Source organism: Dermacentor variabilis, unplaced genomic scaffold (assembly GCF_050947875.1).
Source record: "Dermacentor variabilis isolate Ectoservices unplaced genomic scaffold, ASM5094787v1 scaffold_12, whole genome shotgun sequence".
Taxonomy (NCBI): domain Eukaryota; kingdom Metazoa; phylum Arthropoda; class Arachnida; order Ixodida; family Ixodidae; genus Dermacentor; species Dermacentor variabilis.
In genome coordinates, this window is record NW_027460280.1 from 43,392,010 (window position 1) to 43,415,822 (window position 23,813).

The following is a 23,813-nucleotide window of genomic DNA, read 5'->3' on the forward strand; positions in this document are numbered from 1 at the left end:
ACAGTCGGCAGACCGAAATCGGTGACGGGTGGGCCTGATGTGAGTGAGCCTTTACGAATGAAAAGCGTTCCGACTTCGCCTCGGTTCCAGTTTTTCCAAACCTTCACTTACGCGAGAGAGTTTCGTGATTAGTTGGTGTTCGGGCTCCCGCCACTCGAGTGATCGGCGGGATAACGACACTATATATCGCATAAGCGATAGCCCATCGCGGACGGCACTCACGAAAAGGTCCCGTATTCGCAAAACATTCTTAGGCCGGTTAAGTCCATGAGAACAAAATTCAGGCAAACCTGACAGAGAATGTATTTTTTTGGTATGGCGGCCAACCAGTTAGAAAATTTTCTTACAAACAAAATGCTTCCAGAATTCATCTCGAGAAATTTAAACAAATATCAGCCCTTGTGTAGCGTGGTGTAAAGCGGGAAGCCGCTTGGTATCATGGCCCTAATTCACCAACGACATTCTTACGCTAAAATTGGTCGTAAGAGTAGCAGCTCGCCAATAGTGATGTTGGACAGATCTTTTGCGAAGTCGGCCGCCCAGTGGCAATAAGCACCTAAGAAAGAAACGCTTTGTGAATGCGACCTCATGTATGTACATTTTAATGCATTGGCGTTTTTAGCGTACTTCACGCACTTTCCGCGCGGCTATCTATCTGCGTACGTATGTATATATCTATGTTTGTATCTAACCGTTTTTCCCGCCTACCTGGGTCACTGGGTAGTCAGTGGTGGAATGGGTAGCACATCGGCTAGATGTTCGGAGGTAACCGGGTTCAAAACCAACCATCGGTCCAACTTTGGTCGCTGAGTACGTGGCGACGTGTACAAATGTGCTGGTCTTCAAAGAACCTCTTTTTACGCCGACATTGGTCAGTGTAGAAGCAGGACTGGGTAGACACCACTGCCCGAAGGAACACTTTGACTACTGGGTTTGTGTCACCCGGTCTGTGCTAGTTAACAATAAACCAAGCCAACTGGAGTAGGTGTGTGCCGCTCTTCAACGACAGGTCTTCAATGCCAACTTGGGTAACTACGTAGGTATGCGTGCCCCTGGGAATGTGTCGCTATGCAGTGGCGAATAAGATCCCTCGAATTTCTCCCGATGCTGAGAGGAATCCAACCAACGTCACAAGGGTTCCTCAACAAGACGCATTAGCAGACTACGGCAGAAATTCACTCGGTACGTGCCGCTTTTCAGTGGGCGCCTTTCATGCCAAGCGAGCTGCGCCATGAATGCACTGCGTGTGGGCCGCTCTTCAATGAACCTCTCGCCAGCTTGATTTACTGAGCTGGTTCAAATGAGTGTGCGGCAAGTGAGGGAGCCATATTAAGCGCTTGCGGGCACCAACGCTTCTCGTCTCGGAGGCCACGCGCGGACTTGTTGGTAGCGCCACTAGATGGCGCAGCATGTGCAGAAAAAGAAAGCGCGAGAGGGGAGCCTGGTTGCTACACGATACGCTTCTCTGGTGCCACGCGTTTTGGAGGCCGCGTGCAGGTTTCGCGGTGGTAGCGCTAGATGGCGCCTATAGAATATTCTTAGGGAAGCGCGAAAGCGGAGTCCAGCTGTACGGTAAGCGCCTCATACATATCTCGTTTCGACAATACCTTGTCTCGCTATATTGATTCAGTGCTAACGCATTATCGTCGACAGTTATCGTGACATGGTTTGTGCCGCAATCGTTTTTCTTTTGCGTCGTCTTCAGTGCTGCGAACATAACTGATATATATATCGTACCGAGTGAACGTTGTCCTCTTACAGAGCGTTGAATGTTCTATTTATGATCCCTAGCAGGAGGTATTGGGAAGGCTGCGGAGCGATCGCATTAGCACGTCGCTTGAGCCTCTCCAATTCCTTCTCGTCTAACATCCTTGTCGTAAATCTTTTGTGAGAATAAGCAGGAGGACGGTGGAGTGCTTCGTGCAAAAAGAATAGCCTACTTCTGACGCATACGAGGTGTCCCCTCTTTAATTCCCAGAAATATGTACAAATAACTGTATGCAATGTAAGGGAAATTGTTCTTATGCACGACGATGAAAGTAGCGAAGTACAAAGAAAAGAACAAGTTTTTTTTCTTCTAACTACTCATGCAGAAAAGCCGCCAATGAGTAAGCCGGGCGTGTGTTCTCAGAAAAGCTCTCATACGCTTGAATTCAGCGCAAATGAAAATTGGAGGCATTCCTCACGCTGGACGTATTAACGAAGGCTATCGAAGAACGGCCGCTAGCGTTTGAACATAAGCTTTTCGTAAGGTTAAGAACGTAAAAATTTGAACTTTCAGTTCCTGATTTCTAACTTTTTATAAATCGTTACTTTAGAGGACATTCCAACAGGTAAAGTTATATCAGGAAGGACTAATTGAAGGTAATCTTCAGCGTTCCCGATTCGTCTTCCTGGCCTGACTTCCTTGTTTCACATCAGCCACAGGTTAAGCTCTCTCTTAACCTTTGTTAATCTCGAAGACCTTTCACGCTTAGTTGATATTTGGAAGTCCCGTTGTCCAAAATCTTTACTTCCGGGAAGTTGTACATTTATCTGTAGCAGAAGGCGCTGTAGAAAAGAGCCACACCTAATTATTTAGAGGCGCACTATGTATCGATTCCTGCTGCGGCAAGAAGGAACGCAGACGCTGGAAGATGCGCACTTTTTTTACACCGACTTTCAGTTGCGCATGCGCTGGGTTCTAGAACGGATTACACACCTGCTTTTGAGCGGCAACAGTACCGTAAGAGCATACATTGCTGCGATAGTTCGTAGCGGTACTCTCATTGCTAGCTAACGGCGAAGCTCAGCGTTTCAGATCTTGCTGTTTTTTAGACCTTTTCATCATTTCTTTTGATGAGAATGCAGCATTCTTAGCCGGCTTACCCCAAATTGGCGTGCTGCTGCTCTGTACTAGCTATAGCCCCTGAAACGTCGCCCTCACTCGAGAAACAAAAAACGTAAATTTCCGTCTATTGGTTTCGAACGGGGCTCCCCCTGCACATCAGCCCGTTGCTCTAGCCATTAGATCACGCAGGAACGCCTGGAAATTCCACACAACACCCTCACCGGCTTCAGTCTCGCAAGCCAGCGCTTTGAGATGCTTGACACGGGAGTCGCGGCGCCGTAGTTCACTCGAAGTCAGATGTGCTGAGCCCCAATTCTGCGCTGCCTGCTGTACAAAACTGGCTGCGGTGTGGTGGCCGCGTTTAGTGAAGCTTTCTTTGTGGCGTCCGACGGTCGAGTTAGAAAGATGGACCCAACATGTGTGAAATTAACTGGTTGGGAAATCGAAGCAATGGAAATCTCAAAATGACCACTAGAGATTGTAAAAAAAAAAAAAAAAAAATATGCCGATGCATGCATCTTTCGGATATGATTGGCGGCGTTAATACGATCGGTATCTTACGATAGGCGTGTAATTGGTGATGATATGTTTTATATGTTATGATGATTATTACGAAGAGTGGCACATACCCAGAGGCCCATACGCAGCGCTAGAAACTGCGCTAGGAAACGAGCCCATCGTCGACGGGCAGCGATAACTCGCGTGTATCCTTAGGTGTAAAAAAGGTTCATTGAAAAGTGGCGCGTACCCTGTGGCACATTGATTATTACATAGATAGATGTCGGCAAGTGCGTGAAGTATCCGAAGAATGCTGACCGCATTAATAATGGCGTCTTTAGCAGCACGGTGTGTCGCTGCATTCCTTGAATATTAATCGCATTGTCATCGTGAGAAGGATTTTGTCGGATTTAAAAATATATATATTTTTGCTAGCCCATGAGCAATCCATCTTTTTTATTTCTAATTGAGGAAGCTAGAATGTTCTTCTCGTTTGTTATTTTGTGTGTTCGTTGTTGGTGTTGTGTTCTTTAGACTTAATTGTGACTTGCTAGAGTGCAAAAAAAAAAGTTTTTCTCGTTCACATTATTCCTCCCCATGCATGGCTGGAATGCTTGGATAAGCTTTACAACAGACACGGATGTAAGAACTCGTCGGGTAACATTGCAATATCGCAGACATCAGCGGGCGAGAGAGGTTCTGTGCGTTACCTGCGGCGGTTAGAGGAGGTGGCACTGCGACGCCAATACGGCATGGTATGTTTTGCGGAAATGCAAACACGGAATCTGTTACAAAAGTTAAGGTCTTGAGTTGAAGCAGGAAAAGGAAATCTTGCGACGGAAGTAGTAGCAACTACGTTTCGACAAAATGCCCCGGAAATGCGTTTAAACCGCGATTAAATCGACGTTTGTGTTTGGACGGGAGGTGGGGGGGGGGGGGGGGGGTGTTCGAAGTTCGCGTTCCGTAATTGTCGTGGAATCGAGATGAAAAACAGGCATTAGCGCGAGGCGTGTGCCAAGCGGATTATGTAGGCGTCGAGTATCGAAATACGAAGATTACGCTGTAAAGCCTGCGACAACACCAGGACGAAGGGAGTAAAGAGCGAAAAATTGTGAATCTCGTACGTGCGCTTTATACTTCTACCATTCTCGCTCACGCGGCGCACATTTCTCGTCGAAAGTTATTTGCGAACGCTCGCAATCTGGCAGCGAAACTTTCAGGGCATAATTGAAACTTTCGTAATGCTTGTTTTAGTCACGGCCCTCTGGATCGACTGCGAAACTTGAATGCGAACGGGCCTATCTGCAGAATCTTTTTTCTGTGCGTTGTTTCCTGTCTCCTGCAGATATATCAGCCTGGGATAGTTAAATGTCTCACCAAACAATAGTTGCCGAGCGGGAAAGGCCGCGAAAAGGACATGTTGTTAAAAGAATGGCTTTTACAGAGCCGGCACTGTTTGTGCAAGTTCGTTTACGTTCGTCACGTTAAATCGTAACCCTATATTTGGATCAAACAGTGCAATGAGTGACACACGCTGTCCCGTGTGCTCCTTTTTACCGCATGTTTGTTGTCGAAGAAACACCGCAATTTTAAGTGATGACTATTACATGGCCAAATCCAAACGGTCACGCGCTGCGCTCAGCAGGAAGTTCCTGGTTTGTGTTTAAAGAACGATGATTCACCGTGGTCAAAGTTATGCAGCGCAGGCCCGTTGCTCGGATGGAAGGCGGCCTAGCACAGCTGTCATTTCTGTTCGTGCTCTCTGAGCAGGCTGCACCCCTTTCCCACCTTTTATTGACTTTCTTTTTTTCCTTATCCATCTTTTTTTCTTTAAAAAAAACATAATTTACGCTATTTACGTTTGAATGTCGCCCGCACCGCTGTAGTCGAAATGAAGTATTCGTTGTTTGGGGTTCTTGGCGCTCCCCAAGTGGGTTTTAAAGCTGGAAACTTCGAGCGCACACGGTGACGGAAGCTAACAGATTGTCAGTGATGTAGCGGCGTTTGATAACTCGCGAAAGCGCAACTATAATGGAAGGGATCATTGAGAAATGCTTCATTATAAAGCGGTGAGATAACACGGAGAAGCAGGTTTTGTTGTTAATCTAGGAGAAAGAGAAATAAACAATCATGCCTTCGCTGAATGTCCAGACTTATATGCCCTACCTTCTAAGCAAAATAAAGCAGAACAAAGAAATGCAGTGGCCATATAAATATATTGAACTAAATTCTATGCAGTTATTACATTTAAGGATGCAAGCTCCAAAAGTGCGAATGCGTTACCGGTGTCCACGGGGGCCCATTTTTGAAAGACTTTTTGAAATGGAAGCCTGTTTTGCTACATAGCTGCCGGCCAACAGCTCTTGGATAGGAGGCCGTCAACAGCAAGAGTATTTGATATGTTTTTGGGGAATCAAGTGACGAAACATATACGCAAGTGTGACGAAGGCGACACAGCTTTATTGTCAACTGGCAACCGATTCCTATGTATCAGAAGAAAAAAAAGAAAGCTAGCTGGAAGGTGTTTACAGATACATCGACGTCGATCATATGCTGTCATCAAGGCTCGTTTAGCATGTTGCATTATTATAAATGTAAGACTGTCGTGCAATGTACGGCGCCTTTGTGGTTTTCTCTCGGCCTTCAAGATAGCTGAGGTATATGCATGGAAACGGGATACAGAGTAGATACAGAAGCTCGAAAAACCAATGGCGGAGGCCTCTTTTTCCGTCATTCAGCTAGTTTCTTTCTTCTCTTTTTCTTTCTGTCTGCGCGAGGTGAACAGGATGACCTGCATGAATAAGCGTCTGCTCCCGTACGTGCCTGGAGTATATCCCCTCTCGGAACCTACTTAGCGTCCTTCTAAAAACAGGCCTACGTATGACGGGAAACAGCCAGGCCATCAGTCCGATGTTGTGGGGGGAGCCCAGAGTATAGTCGGGCATCGACGATTCGCCTCACTCTGGCTCTCAAGATGCACCGATGAAAATAAATATTGGTCGCGCGCCTTTTCAGCGGCTTATAAAGTTCATTTTCTTGCAATCATGCTTGACAACGGCAACATTGGGGGTTCACGCCAGGCGAAAGGGTCGACAGTCCGTCCTGCGTGAGGGCACCCGTGAGGACGCTTAGATACGCTCCAAAAATAGGTCCGACGGCAACCACAAAGACTACGAGAGCGCGTGCTGGGCGCAGACACCGGAATACAAACTAGGTTGCAGCGCGCAAGGTCGCGCGGAGACATGTGGTACGCGGCAGCGTCGCAACACCGCGTCGTATCCTCTGTGAATATGTTTGCGCGGCGACAAGAGCGCGGTCCGCCACCCCGAGGTCGTGGACGCGGAGACGCTGCGCTGGAAGCAGCACGCGCAGCATGGTCGAGCTGCCGCTCGATTCGTGTACCAGCGTCATCGCGTGATACGGCCCCGAAGTAAACTGCCCGCTCTATAAACGACTCAGGCGGCACAGCGGAGCAGGAGACGAGGACGGGAAAGGAGAATAATGAGAAATATATATCTGGCCGTGAAGGATGTAGTGGTGAAGCAAGAAGTAAAACATAATCCACCAGGAACGTGCGGCTTCGTGTCTCGCTGTTTACGTCTGTCTCGGCTTCTGTCGTCCATATTGCGTTCCCGCAGCGCATGTCCCGCAGCAGGCCGTGCGCTGTCCGTCTGCTAGTTCGGTTGCCGTCTTGGCGGTGCGTCTCTTGAGGGAGAGGCGGTCTCGCGATGTTCGAAAGGAACCTCCGACCGCAAATGCTCACGCCCGCCGCGACAGGATGGCAGAGCTTGGAAACCAGCGTGAAAACGCGGAGTGGCTTCGCGTGACGGCGCTTTATTGCGAATTTCATTCTTCCACTGAGAGTTTCTCCCCACCCTTTATTTTCTCTCTCTCTCGCTCAAACCGCGCGAGGAAAGGAACGCCGCATGGCAAACTGCTCACGCACTCCCGATATAGCGCGTCTGAATTTCTTCGCTGGGTTCCAACAGAGCTTGCGCTATAGAGGCCTATACACTCAGAAAAAAAAAAAAAACGGGTAAAGTCACTTGCTGCTGAGCAGCTCTGCGCAGCGTATGCCAAGGCCAGGAGACAAACATACTATACATGGTGTGGGGGAATGCCACATTTAAATGCGTTCAACACATACATGTGATTGTATTGCGCGAAAAAAAAAAGAGCATCGATCACTAAAAGTCACATAAGCTGTGGACAGGTGTTAGTGCACTCGTACAGGACTTCAGCTATAAAATGCTTGCTGTGGACGCTGAATTGTATAGGTCATTTTTGGAGACGGCAATACTCGGGCCATGGCCTCATCCGTCGCCGGACAGCATAGCAGCGAGCACCATTTCTACAATTTCTGAAATCAAACGAGCGTATAGAATTGATGGTCTGCCTCACGTGTTAGCACTGCTAGTGCCTCCCCTTCTATTTCTTTTTCTCCTCTTCGCCAGCCCCCACCGCTCATCGTGCATTTAGATGCACAATGAGCGGCACGCGGTATACCGCGGTTTTTCTCGTGTCTTTTTTGCCGCTTTCGCTTCGAGCACGCTGCTTTTACGCACGTGCGTCATAACAATAATCACTGCTCACTGTTTGCTGTAAAGAAATGAGGTGTTCAATTCACAAAGCTTTTCGTTTGTGAGTGCTGCTTGCCATTGGCCGGTGACCTTGGCTAACAATATGCCCAATGTCGCGACTGGTCGACATCCGCTTTCACGAACACGTCTGGCGAAATATTTTTTTATGTAAACACAGACCGAAGAGTCCATGGCAGTACACGGCTTGACGAGAGGAAACTTTAGAAATAGCGCACCCACGCGTCTTGGCGCGTCCAAAACCTCACGCGGTGTTTGCGCGTTCTTTTGTACTCATTTGGCGTTCGTTTGTGTACCTTTTTGCGTTATCTTGTACGACAAGCGACTTGCGTTCCCCAACTTTGGGTGCGCAATACGTAAACACAGTAAAATAGTGCAACTTAAGCTCGCCGTGGTTGGGAAAAATTAATAAATTCACGAGCGTCAAATTAGAGAGATGTAGTTGTATCGAAAGGCAAAAAAAAAAGAAAAAAAAAGAATAAAATTGACGAATTCTTTCTGAAGCCCGCTATTATGCCGTAAGCGGAGAAGTTGTCATTTCTCCCCTCAACACGAACAAAATGACACACGATCTCAACTAGATGCGGAACTGTCATGCTCAACTAGTCAATGCACAACTGAATGATTCTTGAAAGTATTGGCACTTTAATGTATCCGCCCAGGTTATTTTTCTAACGTAATATGGCGACTTGGGTAGCTATGCAGTAGATCCTCAGTGCATTTCGATTATATTCGTGCTGGGCTTCAGCGTGTGTCACATTTATGCATATTACAGAGACACATGACTATTCGGCGCCTATAGTTAGGAAAGGCACCCCTTCTCGCCGTGCCGCGTTCAGATATGTTTAGGCATTAGGAACAATTCCGAAGTGCGCCTGGATTTTGGAGGAACGAGTTTCATTGTGCAAGCTTTCGGCATTGAATTGTCCAACGTTGACAACGCAAGGACAGCGAGGCGGAAAGGGGGCTTAAGTGCGGATCACGACCTACTGTATAAAGAGCGACCTGCGCATCCCGTGGTCGCCTATGGCAGCGCGCGGCCGAAGAAATACCACGTGATCATTGAGTAGGGACCAAGCGTGCCGGTAGAGGCCGCTAGTGCTCACCCTCACAGCAACGCCCGAAACACTCCAGCCCTGCCTTCAGGAGTACTGCGATGACGGTAAAAATTCGTAGAGGAGCTGCAGTAAACTCGGCATTTCACGTTATAGACAGGGTGCGGCTAGAAAAATGCGCGGCGGTACATGTGATACATGCCCCAGATATTTGGTATCTTCGCTGTGCAGTGCAATGAAGCTTGAAACTACTTTGAAGGCGCGGCCGCGCGGCTGCTAGGATTGACATAGTGTAATCCCTTAGAGATTTTTCTCCCCTCATTGCCTGCTAAAATGTTGGTTAGTGCTGTGGTGCCAATAAGGTCTGGTGTGCAATTTCCGCGCTAGCCGAGGCCTGAGCGCGCCCGCAGTTCATTCTCCCGTAGGTTTCGCTAGTCCCGATCGAGCCAGACGCAATGAACGCACTACGTACCGCTTTTCAGGGCCCACGCGTTCCTTTGCTGCATTCGGCACGTTCACTGAAGTAATGTGCCGTTGAGAGCGCGGCAGAACGCGAGTAGGTTAATTGCAGTGCATGCCACAATCGTAAAAATGTGCTGTTATTGACGTATTTATTTACACGCCGCTTTACCAAATGATAGCGAAAGTCTAGCTTGAAAAATTCCAAGGGCGCTTTGTTGTGCCATCACACAGACAGTCACTACACTTTAAGCACTTTTCTGGAGTTGGGCTTTTGAAGCGAAAAGCTTCACTACGCTAGTCAACACCGCGCTTCGCGCGAGCCGGCGTATGTCTGAATTGGCTCGGCGTATGTCTGAAATGTCTGAATTCGGAGTCGACGCATGTGGCCACTGCCGCGCGCTATGCGTCATCGTTTGACGTTCGCCGCAAGCGCGTGTTTATCGCGGAGGCCGACTATATAACCGCTTGCCAGTGAATAGGCGTGCGCATTCAACATGGAAGGAGAGGTATGCATACCGATACAGAGAGCTGTGTTTATGGCTGTACAGAAATCGCAAGACAATGTGCCCAACAATGATGAATAAAGAAGTTTAATAATCATGCATAACTTATGGTATATAACATTGATAAGTAATTTGCATAACTACACAAGGCACACGTATAGCATAACCATAGGCTAAATCACAAACCTAAACCCTAAGCATTCCATAACTTAATTACACCATAAGCATATCCATAAGTTAAACCGTACCCGCCGTGGTTGCTCAGTGGCTATGGTGTTGGGCTGCTGAGCACGAGGTCGTGGGATCGAATCCCGGCCACGGCGGCCGCATTTCGATGGGGGCGAAATGCGAAAACACCCGTGTGCTTAGATTTAGGTGCACGTTAAAGAACCCCAGGTTGTCAAAATTTCCGGAGACCTCCACTATGGTGTGCCTCATAATCAGAAAGTGGTTTTGGCACGTAAAACCCCAAATATTATTATTAAGTTAAACCGTAAGCATAACCATAGGCTAAATCGTAAAGCATAACCATAAGCTAAACCATAAGCATCACCGAACCTTTTCGCTTCGAGATATCCAGGCTTAACCAATTATCTATAGCTAAGCCCCAGCCCTTTTTTTTTTTGTACAGGATTGTTCAGATTTTAAGCATTGCATGCTTCCCAATATCGGTCACGGGGAACTCATGAAATGAAATTCCTCTTGATGCTCGGCCGCTTGACTTGCACAACGGCACGCAGCAGTAAACCATCGTGCTTGAAGTTTGCGCAAACGCGAAAGCCGGCGCCCACGGGGCTGAGAATCGCTGAAATAGAATCTGGTAATCAAGATCTAGCAACACCAACAGATCACCAAGCACTCAGCTAATCGACTGTCTCGCGCACGTGCGTTTGCGTCCTTCTGTGCTCTCGCTGAAATGCTTGCTGCCCGTGCGTGCGGCCGGCTACGGGGTGGGAGTACGTGGGGGTGAGCACTAGCGCCACTGTTCGTGGCGGCGGTTTGGAAAACTAAAAAAAAGCCACATAAGCAAAAGCAAATCGGCGGCGCTGGCGCAGCGCCGCACGCGCAGGTCGCCCCTTATACAGTAGGTCGTGGTGCGGATAGACATCGCCGGTTGCAAAAGTCGGTGGAACGCGACGCACCGACGACGAAAATAAAACAGGCGCTCCGTGGGAAGGGTAAATACGGGTCGAGTCTGCGTAGCTACCTTTGTGAAGGGTGAATTCCATCGTTCCCAAATTTTCACGCTTAGCGCACTTTCGCTGTTACGTTCCACTTCATAAACGCCGATGGGCGGAAATGAATGTTATACCTGTGTCAAACGGGCACATTTGGAAGGCCTTCCAGTCGACGGCCTTCGAAACGCCATAACTCTATCGACTCAAAGGAGTTGTCGCGCTGCTACACGGCACTTTTGAAAGGCCGTTGAGCCGTTCAGGCGTTTCTCGCAAAATTGTGTGGCGCTGCGGATCTTTATTTTCGTTTTCATGTCACGAAAAGTTAAACAACATTAATACCTCTTAAAATCCCTATAATCACTTTTATGTTTGTTTATACAATAAAAGAATTTGTTTATACATCGCCATACATATATGTTTAGTTTTTAAGTTGTTGAGTAGCGAAACTGCGGCAACGTTTGCGCCGCTCGATGCGGCTGCCGTTTTGGTGTGTGTTCGCACTTGTCAAGTGGCAAAAACACTTTATTGAATAATGAATAACACTCATGTATAGTATTTTTAGAGCATTTGGTTTGATTTGCTCTTTCTAACCGTGAGTACGAGCACGCTGTGAGCGAGAGGGCATGTACGCGCTGTTTCCGCTTCCGTTGCTCAAAGGCCATCGAGATTTCGATAGAGTTGTAAGGTGCTCCGTTGACTGGATAGACTATTGACTCGGCGGCCTTCGAAACGGCCCGTGTGGCAGCTCAAACTCCACCTTTGAGTCAACTTGACCTTTGAGTCAGTGGCAAACACTTCAGGATACTGATACCGTACTTTGCTGTTGGCAGGCTCACCGCCGACGCTCGCATACACTTAGAGGGACCGGCTGTACCCACTAGCAAGGTTACGGACATGCGCATCTGAGGATCCGTTCGGCGCATGCGCTTCACCGTCCTCCTGTGCTCTGTGGGCTGCCTTCATCACGTCACGAGCGTCACATCACGAGCGTCAGGCCTTGCTTTGCCACCTGGTGTCTCCTCTGTCGCTTAAAACGCCTGCTCCTTCAACGGACGCTTGCAGTCAGCGGCAAACACTTCAGGATACTAATACCGTACTTTGCTGTTGGCAGGTGAGTTTGATACCTTACCTGCCTATTCTTTGTGTCGTTTTGCCGCTGACTGCACAGCAATGTCTCATCTATGTGGTTCATGTTCTAACGCTATACCTGATGATGGGAAATGTTTGACATGCCGTTCTTGTAATACGAGCTTTCACGTGGGAAAGAGTTGCTGTGCGATTGCTGAAGGCACGTTTGCAAAGATGTCTTCCGCGAAACGTGGCACTGTCCCGCTTGCAAAAGCGGCACGGGAAGCCAGTCCTCTGGAGGCGTAGCTCATGCGGACAGTACTATCGCGCAGCAGTTGAAGTCTGTGAACGAGCGGCTTGGCAAGTTGTGCACAACTGTCAGTACGCTCGCTCTGAAAGTGGGTGAGCCGTCGACGTTTGGGGAGGCCTGCGCTAGAATTTTAGATGCTGTTGAGGAAATGCAGAGATCTGTTGATTTTCTCTCCGCTAAATATGACTCCGTAACACCCTTCGTTACAACCACCAAATCAGAAATAACAGAGCTTCGTAGCCAGGTTGTATCTCTGTCATCGACGCTGACTACACAGGCGGAGCAACTTGACAGAGCAAACACAGGGCTGAACGATTTGGAACAATACAGTCGCCGATGCAATTTTGAAATTCACGGCCTTCCAACTAAATCTAATGAAGATTTGACTTCATTTCGGAACTTGCGGTGAAATTGAAAATATCTGATTTTCAAAGCACATTGCCGCCGTTCACCGTTTGCGCAGTCAAGGCGTCTCCCCGCCCACTATTCTGGTCCAGTTGCAGAGCTTCGCTGCGAAATAGAAATGGTTCGAGGCACGCGGAGCTCTGTCTGGTCTAGCGCAGTTGGGAGTGCTTCCACGCCTGTATTTTAATGATAATTTAACTCGTGAGAACCGAGAGCTCTTTCGGATGGCACGGTTAAAGAGCAAGGAAACAAATTATAAATTTTGCGGGACAAGAAACGGCAGAATTATTGCTAAGAAATCAGAAGGGGCGTCACTGCTCAGAATCGATAGGAAGTCCGATCTTGATAAAAATTGTTTGAATATGCACAGTTGCGGCTTTCTTGTCACTACTAGCTTTTCCGAAGCTAAGACATTTTTATCTGAGCCACAAGGAAATGCTTTGCGTATAAGCCATGTCAATATACGTAGCATTAAGAAACATTGGGACCAGTTCGTCGCTGCAACCTCAAGTGTCTGCTCTTTGTTTGATGTTTTCGTCTTGACAGAAATAAACATCCCATTGGAATGTACTGTGCAATATACTCTGCCAGACTATCAAATGTTTACATACACACGTCCTGTAGGAAAAGGGGGAGGCATCGCTGTTTTTGTTAAAAATAAGTGGTCAGTTTCGGAACTAACTGTTTCCTTCGGTCACGCTGAAGCAGTAGCGCTTAGCCTGAGCACTCCTGAGCTGTCAGTTGCCATTTTTGCAGTTCATCGCCCTCCGCGCTTCAATACACGGTTGTTTCTGTCTGAGCTAGATACTGCTTTATCATCACTTTCGCTAGATGAACATGTGTGCCTGATAGGCGATGTAAATATAGACACACTCTGTCCTACGAAGGCACTTGTCAGTGATTACCTTGACACTATATCAAAATGGGGCCTAGAAACAACAATCCGTTCTGCCACACGTGAAGAATTTTTGGCGGATAGCCTTACGGTTTCATGTATCGACCACATAAATGTGCGGTCATGTAATCTAGTTAATAATTCCACAGTACTCTCTAAGAACAGTTTACACCCTTTGGCTTGCCCCTTCTGCCACACAAAAATAATCATCTGCCTTGATGCGTTGCCTTTCTTTATCGCTGCAAGCCCGGAACTTTCCAGTGACGAACGGCACGCGCGTTATCAGAAGGGGCACTCCAAAGGGTGTAAACTGTTCTATGCTGATAACGCGCGTGCCATTCGTTACTGGAAAGTTCCGGGCTCGCAGCGATAAAGAAAGGAGACGCATCAAGGCAGATGACGATTATTTTTGTGTGACAGAAGGGGCAAGCCAAAGGGTGTAAACTGTTCTTAGAGTGTAGTTCAAACAAAACTAGCTGATCACTATTTCGTATGTACTTCTTTAACACAGCCATCTGCCACTATTGCTTCTAGCGCGTCCAAGACAGAAATTTCAATAACTGATCCAAGGTTATTTGATAGACTAGTCAAACAATATGATTGGCACATATTTCTGTCAACCGTGCCCCCGTCGGAAACTTATAAAAAATTCGTTGCCCTTTTTGATGACTTCAGGAGAGAATCCACTCGAATTATAACGGTTAAACAGCGCAGCGCTAATGATGGTTGGATGTCAGCAGAAATTCTTGCTGCTATAAAAGAAAAAGATATGCTTTGGAGTCTGTGTCGCCGAGCCCCTAACTGCAACACACTTCGGTTAAAATTTAAACTTTGCAGAAACAGGGTTAATGCAGCTATTCGCCTTGCTGAACGCAATCACTTTCGCAACAAGTTTAGGAATGCCCGGTTTGACAGCCGTAAAACCTGGTCCCTAATAAATGACCTCAGAGGTGTTGGTAAAAAGCTACGCAATGATAACTACTTCCTTTCTCACTTTTCATCTGATAGCCAGAGTATAGCTAATGATTTTAACGATTTCTTTTCTAGAATATCGGGTTTTTCTAGACAACACCCAGATACATGTACATTAAAAGCATGTAACCTACAATCGGCTTACCTACCGTTGCTGGATGATTGTGATCTGAAAACAATTCTTTGTAGTTTTAAACTCAACAAGTCCGTAGGTGCCGATGCCTTCTCTGTCATCGAGCTTCGAAGAAACTACAGCTACATCAAGGACGTATTGATAGCAATAATTAATCATATCTTATCATGTGGCGTTATTCCAATCAGACTGAAAACGGCAATCATTATACCACTCTATAAGAAAGGATCTCGAGGCAAAGTTGAAAACTACCGCCCCATATCAGTTTTACCTTGCATAGCACAAATTTTAGAGAAACACATGCTGCTCACTATGAATAGTTTCCTTGATACTAACAACAAGTTATCACCGCAGCAATACGGCTTTATAAAAGGCAAAAGCACTCAGGCACTTTTGGATGATTTTTCTGATTTCCTAAACCTCTGTTTCGAAACTAACCAGGTAGCGTGCGCATTGTTTCTTGACGTAAGCAAGGCATTTGACAGTGTCTGCCATGACTTGTTGTTAACAAAGCTTTCTATGATGGGATTCCGTGGTTTGTTTTTGTCACTTCCCGATAATTTTCTCCGGGACCGGTTTCAGTACGTTTCAGTTGAAAACTTTCACAGCAGCCTTTCTCCGATCAAAGCCGGTGTTCCACAAGGTTCTGTATTAAGCCCTCTCCTATTTAACAGTTACGTTAATGACCTGTCTAAGGCAGTCCCCATTAAGATATTTCAGTATGCAGACGATACAGTGTTAGTTTCTCATGCAAGTCAATATTCTGATGCAGCTTCTCATCTACAAGCAGCAGCAACGAAGGCAATGGACTGGTTCGCCACAAATTTAATCGACATTAACGTATTAAAAACACAACTTGTCTGCTTTCGCAGTCCATTAAAGAGAGTACACTTGACTAGGGAAGTAACATTACATAATTCACATTGCAATCCATGTTCTTGCGCCCCTATCGACTACACATCATCCGTAAAATATGTCGGTTTGCGTTTTGACAGCGATCTGTCATGGAAATCGCATGTTTCTTATGTCTGTCAGAGATTCGCTCAGTGCTTTGCTTACTTTATAAAATCCGTCACCTCATGCCATATCAGTCAGGAAAACCACCGCGCATGCGTTGTGCTACAGTGTTGTCCGATACGGAATTGCTGCCTACGGACCCATTGTGCTCTTCGTTATCAAAAAAGAATGAACTCGCTAATGCGCTCCCTTCTAAAAGTTATAGGTTATGACTTGTGTCTTGAAGGCAACACCGACATTTTTAAGGCATTATCCATGCCAGATTTTTTCTTCGGTTCTACTGCACACAATAGCTCTGAGACATTTCTGGTACAATCGTTATAAAGTACCATATGTAACTCCCGTAGCCTTAGACCAAAATGGCGTTATCAAATACCTCGTTGTGCTACAAAATACCGCAAGAGAATGCGCGAATACTATGTTCCTGCGTTGTTTAATTATTTACCCCGTAACGTGCTGCAGTCAACATCAAAATACAAGCTCAAGAAAGCACTAAAGCGTGTGGATTTAAGCGGCTATAACATGTAAAGAAATAAACCCTTCTTACCTCCTCCTGTATTGCGCCCACAGAGTGGCTTTGATTAAAAATGTGATCAGAATGTTTGTTCCCGCACAGCTTTTATTGAAGCATTTGTGGTTTTTGACTCATGTTGTTATTTATAATCATCTACTCATTTTGTGCCACGCAAAGTAATCATGAGGCATGTTGATACTTGTACGCGCCAGATGTCTTCTCAAACCTGTATATGTGCATATACGTACACCTATTATAAATGCGTACAATGTGAGTATCAGTGTATGTGTATACATTTATCGCTCCCCTGTATCTCTATTTCTTTCTTTCTTTTTTTTTCTCTTCTCTTTATTTCTCGATATTGTAACAGTTTGTACACTGCCTGTCACGCTCTGCCAGTCAAGCCCAATGTGGCTTTGGCAGGCCTGATGAATGTATTTGGTTTTATAGAAATAATAAGAGTTTATTATTATTATTATTATTATTATTATTATTATTATTATTATTATTATTATTATTATTAAACTGACTATCGGTTGGAAGGCCTTCCAAACGCCCGTGTGACACGGGTATTAGAATCAAAATGTCAAAAAGCTGGACGTTAACTAATCTGAGCCTAAGTAAGTTGACCCACCTAAAGACGCTGTAACCCGCCGTGGTTGCTCAGTGGCTATGGTGTTAGGCTGCTGAGCACGAGGTCGCGGATCGAATCCCGGCCACGGCGGCCGCATTTAGATGGGGGCTAAATGCGAAAACACCAGTGTACTTAGATTTAGGTGCACGTTAAAGAACCCCAGGTGGTCAAAATTTCCGGAGTCCTCCACTACGGCGTGCCTCATAATCAGAAAGTGGTTTTGGCACGTAAAACCCCATAATTTCAAAAAAAAAAAAGACGCTGTATGTGAAAAAGAAAAAGAAGCGCTTGTTAAGGGTTCGGAGAAAAACTTCTACCGGAGGCAGTAAACTTATACTGTGGCAGCAGGGTTGCCATCAGCGCTAGACCTCCTCCTGCCAAGCGTAGAGTTTCCTGCAATAGTGACTGAAGGCAACTGTGGTGCTAGTGCGTGTCTGTGCAAGCAGGGTGCTTCGGCCAGATTGAGAATGATGGGTCGGTGCATAAATTTGCCTAAACTTCGTCCTTCTGGCTTCGCGCGACTTTGTGGTTTTGTAAAGTGAACATTTTCAACAAAATATTCCGTTATCAATGCGAAGACTCACGATGATTGTTCATGCGCGCAGATGCCGATTATATGCCGCAGATGCCGAAGTATACCTGAGCCCGTATTCACACGGAAACTCTTACTCTGGAAGCTGTTCTTCAGAGCACATGCCAAGCGATCGGGAAGACAGATGTATCATTACCGAAGGCTGCCTTCCAGCGACAAGCAGCAGTTACGAAAGGGGAGTTTTGCGAATTCGGCCCCTGATTGCTTGGAAATTTGGAAAGCTGAGGCGTAAGGCGTAATAAGTAACCCCACAAAAACATATGAAGGCATAGGAACGAAGATTAGCCAAGTACATGCACTACCCATCGTTTCCACGGCACTAATTCCCTGCAGTGATTGTAAGAAACTCTGTAGCCCCAAGTACTGACGAAAGTGCAATGCTGCTTATATAGCTTAGGTGGCCCGACAAGAACCTACGCATTCAGCATGCCTTGACTGGTGCCATCGCAACATTATTTCGCGTAGATCGTTAGCGTCGTTTCTGGCATCTTTTCTTCCTTGAAGCATTACTCGCGTGGATATATTCTACAGAAAGAAAGCTTATGAAGCGGTCACTGGCTAATTAGTCATCGCAGATTCTTCACATGCGTTCTTACCTTCAGGAACTATACGGGGTGATGATTTGTGAGTTTTCCGGAATTTTAAAATATCGCCTGTCGCAGATAACATATAGTCCTTGAGCATTATTCACAGAGGGGGACATTACTTGCCCGTGAAATAGTAATTTATATTCAACTAATAAAAATAATCCACCAATTACCTCCTTACTTAATTACTTTACGACACATATTGCAATTTGGGATGCTTGCAAGGCGTATGCAATTGGAATCAATTCCCACTGTTTGGCGATAGTGACACCAGTTTGGCGATATTGGGAGATATGAGACGTCAAACTCGCCATAAAAAGGCACTGTTGTTCCGCTTAGTTCTTTTAGCAAAATGCTCTTTTATGCATTGAAGCACGAAACTAACTGGAACGCTCATACGTTTCGTCCCACACTTTGGAAAATAATATCTCGAAAATAGTGCCATCCTGGAGATTCATTTCAAGTGGATACATCTTGTAAACTCACCCACAACAATACCTAAATTGCAATATGTGCCGCAAAGTAATTAATTCGTGAAGTTTTGTTGATGAGTTTAATATGTTTTTCGATTTATCGTGCTAGTAATGACCGCCCCTTCGAATACTCCAGCTCAAGACAAGAGTTATGCTATCTGCCAAAGGCGACTTTTCAAATTTCCTGAAAACCTAAATATGATCACCCCTTATATAACCTATAGTAAATGAAGTTTTGAAATCTTTTCTTCCGTTATGGGGGAGGAGGAGGGGTGGCAGGAAAACTGACTTTGTTGTATGAAATGTATAAGGCAAATTAACTCGGAACTCTGGTTCCAGCGGCACGTTTCAGATGATAAACGGCCGGTTCGTCGATAGATCTATTGCCTATTACATAGCGTAAGTAAGCTGAACTCATTGTTAAACGCACTCTATAGCAATGACATTGCACTATAGCGATGTGCGTAATCACCTTTGTAGTCTGTGTGATCACTGTGTGCATCATATTTTTCACCCAACACTTGGAATAGTGTACTGGGCCGTCAGCGTGGCAGACTTCTCCGGCTTTTTATTAAACACAGTATCCTGCGATAAAATAAAATAAAAAATGAATATGCTATTAAACGTTGCCCGAGTAACTCGCGTTTCAAGGCACGAAAACTACATTATTTTTGCCCTTTCTTACACTTACGCCGGCTGATATTTTGAGACGCGCTTCTGAGACTGGCTCAGAACCCCAGAGGGCGGCACCGTACGATGAATTCTCTCCAGCTTCCTCAAATAATTGTGAGGTAAGACTTGTTCCTGAGATTTCTTTTTTCTTTTCTAGTGTTCCGTACAAACTGGGTCATTGGTTGGAATTTAAGAAGCTACCGTAACTTGAGTCAGAGATTGTTATGCCCACGTTTTTACAGGCGATTAAGTTGGGAGCTTTCCCTAATGGCAGAAGTTAAGCCGTTTCTAAAAGCGGAACCTGGCATGCACATCACAATGAGCGATAAAGAAAGCGGCTTGAGGGAGACAAAGCAAAACAAAATCGCAGGTGCCTATCATCGGTGCTGTCGCCTCGCGTAACTGAGCGTATACGTTGAATGAGAAAATATTTCGTCCCCGTCGCCCGGCCCACTCGGCTGTACGTCAGCGTCAGAGTTGGCGTCTTTAATAGCGCGACATTTTACCCGGGCGCTCCCACTGCGACTCGACCGCCTTGCAAAAGCCATATTTTTCATTTCAGAGAAAAAAAGACTGATTCGAACGATTCAGTGATCGTAAGGGTTGACGCAGTAGGAGCTTTGATGAACGAATCGAGGTTTCCAGCGCGAGCTTCGTTTTCAATCAAACGCTCCTACGCATTTTTCAAGCTCATACCAGATGGCGCCCGTACAGTAACTAGAAATTTTTCTTCAACCATGTTCCATTAACCTAGTGGAACTTACTTGGAACGCATTTACTAGCGACACGTAGCAACAGCGACAAGAAGCTTCACCGAAGAAAGGGCCGACTCTCACGGACACGCGTTCCACATCAATTACATGTAAGTTAACATTATTTTTTCATGTATGTTCCACTTATTAGTGCCGTTTATGCGCAACGAGATTAAGAGTGTAGCAAAGAATTGCGGCGTCGACGTATTGTCGTCGCTGCAGTGAGGCCCCGAGTAGTACATCTCGGAAAGGTCACACTTTCTACCAAAATTTATCGACTCCGTAGACAATACACTGTCCCCGGATCTGAAAGAAACGACTTCGGGGTATCCACACACTATGGCAGCTGCTGAAAACGCTTTGACGGACCGTTCCGCCCCGTCTGCGCAATGCGCCGGGTGAGTGAGTGTCGTCTCAGACTGGGCTTCGCTGTATGCTCTTGAGCTGCTTTGGAAGTTTGACGTTTGCAATACTTGATATTACTTCCAGAAGGGCAGCAGTCGCCGGGAAAGCGAATTCTCTGGCTTTGTGTAGAAATGCTGCGGCTTTATTAATGTGTGCTACCCACTGACAAAGAGGAACAGAAGTCCTTTCACGGGAGAACACAAGCGCTGTCCACCCTCATATTTTCTTCTCTTTTTTTTTTTTTTTGAGGCACGCGAACCGAGGAGCTGCTACTTTGTGACCCGAGCGGGACTTTAATCGCGCGAGCCTTCCCAGTTCCTTTCGCATTTTCGCTTCACGTCGGACTAGACTTGCAAGAAAACATTCCGGTCTGTTTATTCGCGCGCAGTGGCCGCATACTTATGCCGCTGCGATCCACGTAGGGCTGCCATGCTTCTAAATAGGGACACCGCGCTCTAACAAACCAAGCCGCGGCGATACTGCGTCTTCCCGAAACCGAATTATCCGCTTCCTTTGACGCACATAGCAGCGGAAGAAGAAAGACAGAATGGCGCGGAAGGACTTTCAGCTGTTCTCCCCTTTGCTCTATCCTGAGCTCTTCCGCTAACACGCAGTGTCGCGAGCAGGCGCACGCTCTCCCGTCGCGCTATGCAGAGCCAGGGCGAGCCGTAAGCGATGCACAGAGCTCGCCGCCGTGGCAGAGCTGCGCGGTGCACTGCTGCGCGAGGCAGGTCGGGTGGCAGGGATTTCCTCGAAAGTCGCCCTGTGTGCGGACACCGCGTGCATCGAGCTCCCTAGAAACGGCAGCCCCTTTCGATTCCTGGGGCAAACACACGACTCTCGTTCAGTGGAGCTGTCCTTTTGTTTCGAGAGAAGGCAGACCGCAAGAGCCCGCAGAACTGCGCGGCTCGCTCGACCCAGCTCGTCATCGAGACGGCTGAGTCGACTCTGCTGCTATCCCTGCTGCTGCTTGCACTCCGTGACTGTGGCGCTGTGTGATTTCCCGACTGTTCCATTTGTCAAGCGAGAGGGACAAAAAACAAAGAAAAGAACGGCAGAAGGAAGGACAGGAGTAAAGAAAGAAAGAAAGAAAGAAAGAAAGAAAGAAAAGAATGAGTGAAGTCCTGGTCGGAGGCATATTCAGCTGTTCTTTCATTTTTCTTCTCCCTGCACGAGTGAGCCTATCATTCTGAATATAAGATGTACCGCGTAACCGCTACATTACTCTTACGAGACCTCAAAATAGGTCGGCAGTACGGAGTGTGCCGAGGTCATGTCAGGAGCGGGCATTCCTTTTTTTTTGGGCTCCGATATTTCGCTGATGTTTTCTGCAAGTCGTCTTCTACGAGTTTCTTCCAAGCTAGCCTTGCAAGTGTTCCGCGGGTGGTCGCTTTTCTTTTCATCTCGCTGCTCGAAAAGCAGGGCGCCGCATTGTAACCACCAAAGAACGAACCGCTTGAGGATGTCGCTTAAAAAACTCGGCGTATCGTTTGTGGTATGCCTTGTCACTGCAACACTTTCTTTATTCACTTCCCATTTCGTGTTTGCAGTTGTTTTCAAGCTCTGATTGAGTCTTACCGTGTTGTTTGGAAACTGCTAACTTGAGCTGTTGCGATTTGCGACTTGGCCGTGCGATTTCATAATCGTTCTTCGTTTCTCAAATCCTCGTAAAACGGGAGCGCAATTAACATATATCTCTTGCCATCTATCCTAATTCGGAACATTATTAAATCAGCGATGGTAGTTTTCTCGGATGCTTATTTCTCAACGTTGCGTAATTGATATCGAAATTCAAATGATGCGATCGTAATTTTTTTGCTTGCATGACGCACGTAGGTCCCCTGCTTATTAAAGACGTTTTGACGAACCCAACAAGGCAGGAAGTTTGAGGGCTGATGCGAAATTAATGCAAATGTGCCACTGTGTAACTGCCATAGCCCGTTCATGTTATACGTGTGTATGAATTCAATAGCTGCAATTATATTTATTTGCAAATATATATTTGGAATATTTATCTACACCGCATGCGAATACTAGAGTCCAGGCAGAAAGTAACAACCTTAATAAATTTTCAACTAAAAAGAATGCGCTGTTTTCGACTGGAGATATTATTTATTGTTTGATGAATGGGAAGAAAAAGGCCAGAGGCATCGTAACTGTCTCGCATTTGCACGGGCACCTGAAATGTCCTGCGGCCAGGGAAGAGGCGAGAAAAAAGAAAGGCTGCGGAATTGCTGTGCACACGGCACCATTGACGGAAGCAATAGCTGCGAACGAATGAAGAGGTTGAGCGAAGCAGAAAGCTTCATTTTCCTTTCTTAAGAAAGACGGAGTGGCACCACCAACTAGCGCCGCAACGTGTTTTGTTAAGGAAGCTTCATGTAGCAAGTGGTGGCAGATAGTTAATCACTGTGTCACTAGTTGGCACCAACCGTCAGCGATTATATGATTCATGTGTACAGGAACCTTAAGCGAGCTGTCTGCATAAATATATTGTGATGGTAACTCAGTAAGAAAACATATTGAACACAAATTGAAAAATTATGCCAGGATTTGGCGCATCGTAACTCTAACGCGACAAATTGCAAGTGATAAGTCTGAAAGTATGTTTAGATTGCCCTCAAAGGTTCAGCTTCAATTTCTGCTGGATAATTGACCGTTAACTGTGGACTTTCACCGTTGAGACCTGGGGACGAATTCACAAAGCTTTTTGTTTGTAAGTGCTTCTTGTCATTAGTCGGCCGCCTTCGTTAATAATATGGCCCAGCATCAAAATTGGCTGAAATTTTCTCTTACCAACAATTCTAGCGAAAGACGTTGTCTTAAAGACGGGCGCTGGGGCGGAATTCACTAAGCTGCGCCGTTGTTACGCAATTTTTATTAGCCAAGAAGTTCTTACGCTAAGATAAGGGTGCAACCGAAGTGGCAGCGCAATTTAACTTACGGCGTCGTATGAGAGCCAGGAGGAAGCAAAGCTCGGATTAAGCGACAAGAAATGATAGAAGCGCGGTCAATCGATAGCACGATCGCGCATCATGCATTTGTTGTTGAGGCTATATTCTGAGGGCAAATGACTGCGCACCCATTTTCGACAGCTTCCTTTCCCGGGCGTCTGCTGCAACAGCGACAAGCGTAACCCGCTCGCCCGTTCACCGCACCACCGTAAAAATAGTGGCAATGGTCGTGTCACGCATTCTTATGACATTTCTGCGAGACACAGGACTGATGGACACATGGCAACATATTTGGCGCGAATAGAG

General features: G+C 46.4%; 1 protein-coding gene across 2 annotated transcripts in view; it reads left to right on the forward strand.

The window, feature by feature from the left end:
- The first annotated feature begins 11,809 nt into the window (after positions 1-11,809).
- Positions 11,810-23,813, forward strand: part of LOC142566317 (profilin-like) — a 125,502-nt gene continuing 113,498 nt past the window's right edge. The window contains exon 1 of one of the 2 annotated variants that reach the window (XM_075677233.1): positions 11,810-11,954. The gene's annotated coding sequence lies outside the window, so the exon portion shown is untranslated. The other variant, XM_075677232.1, reaches the window with a different exon arrangement.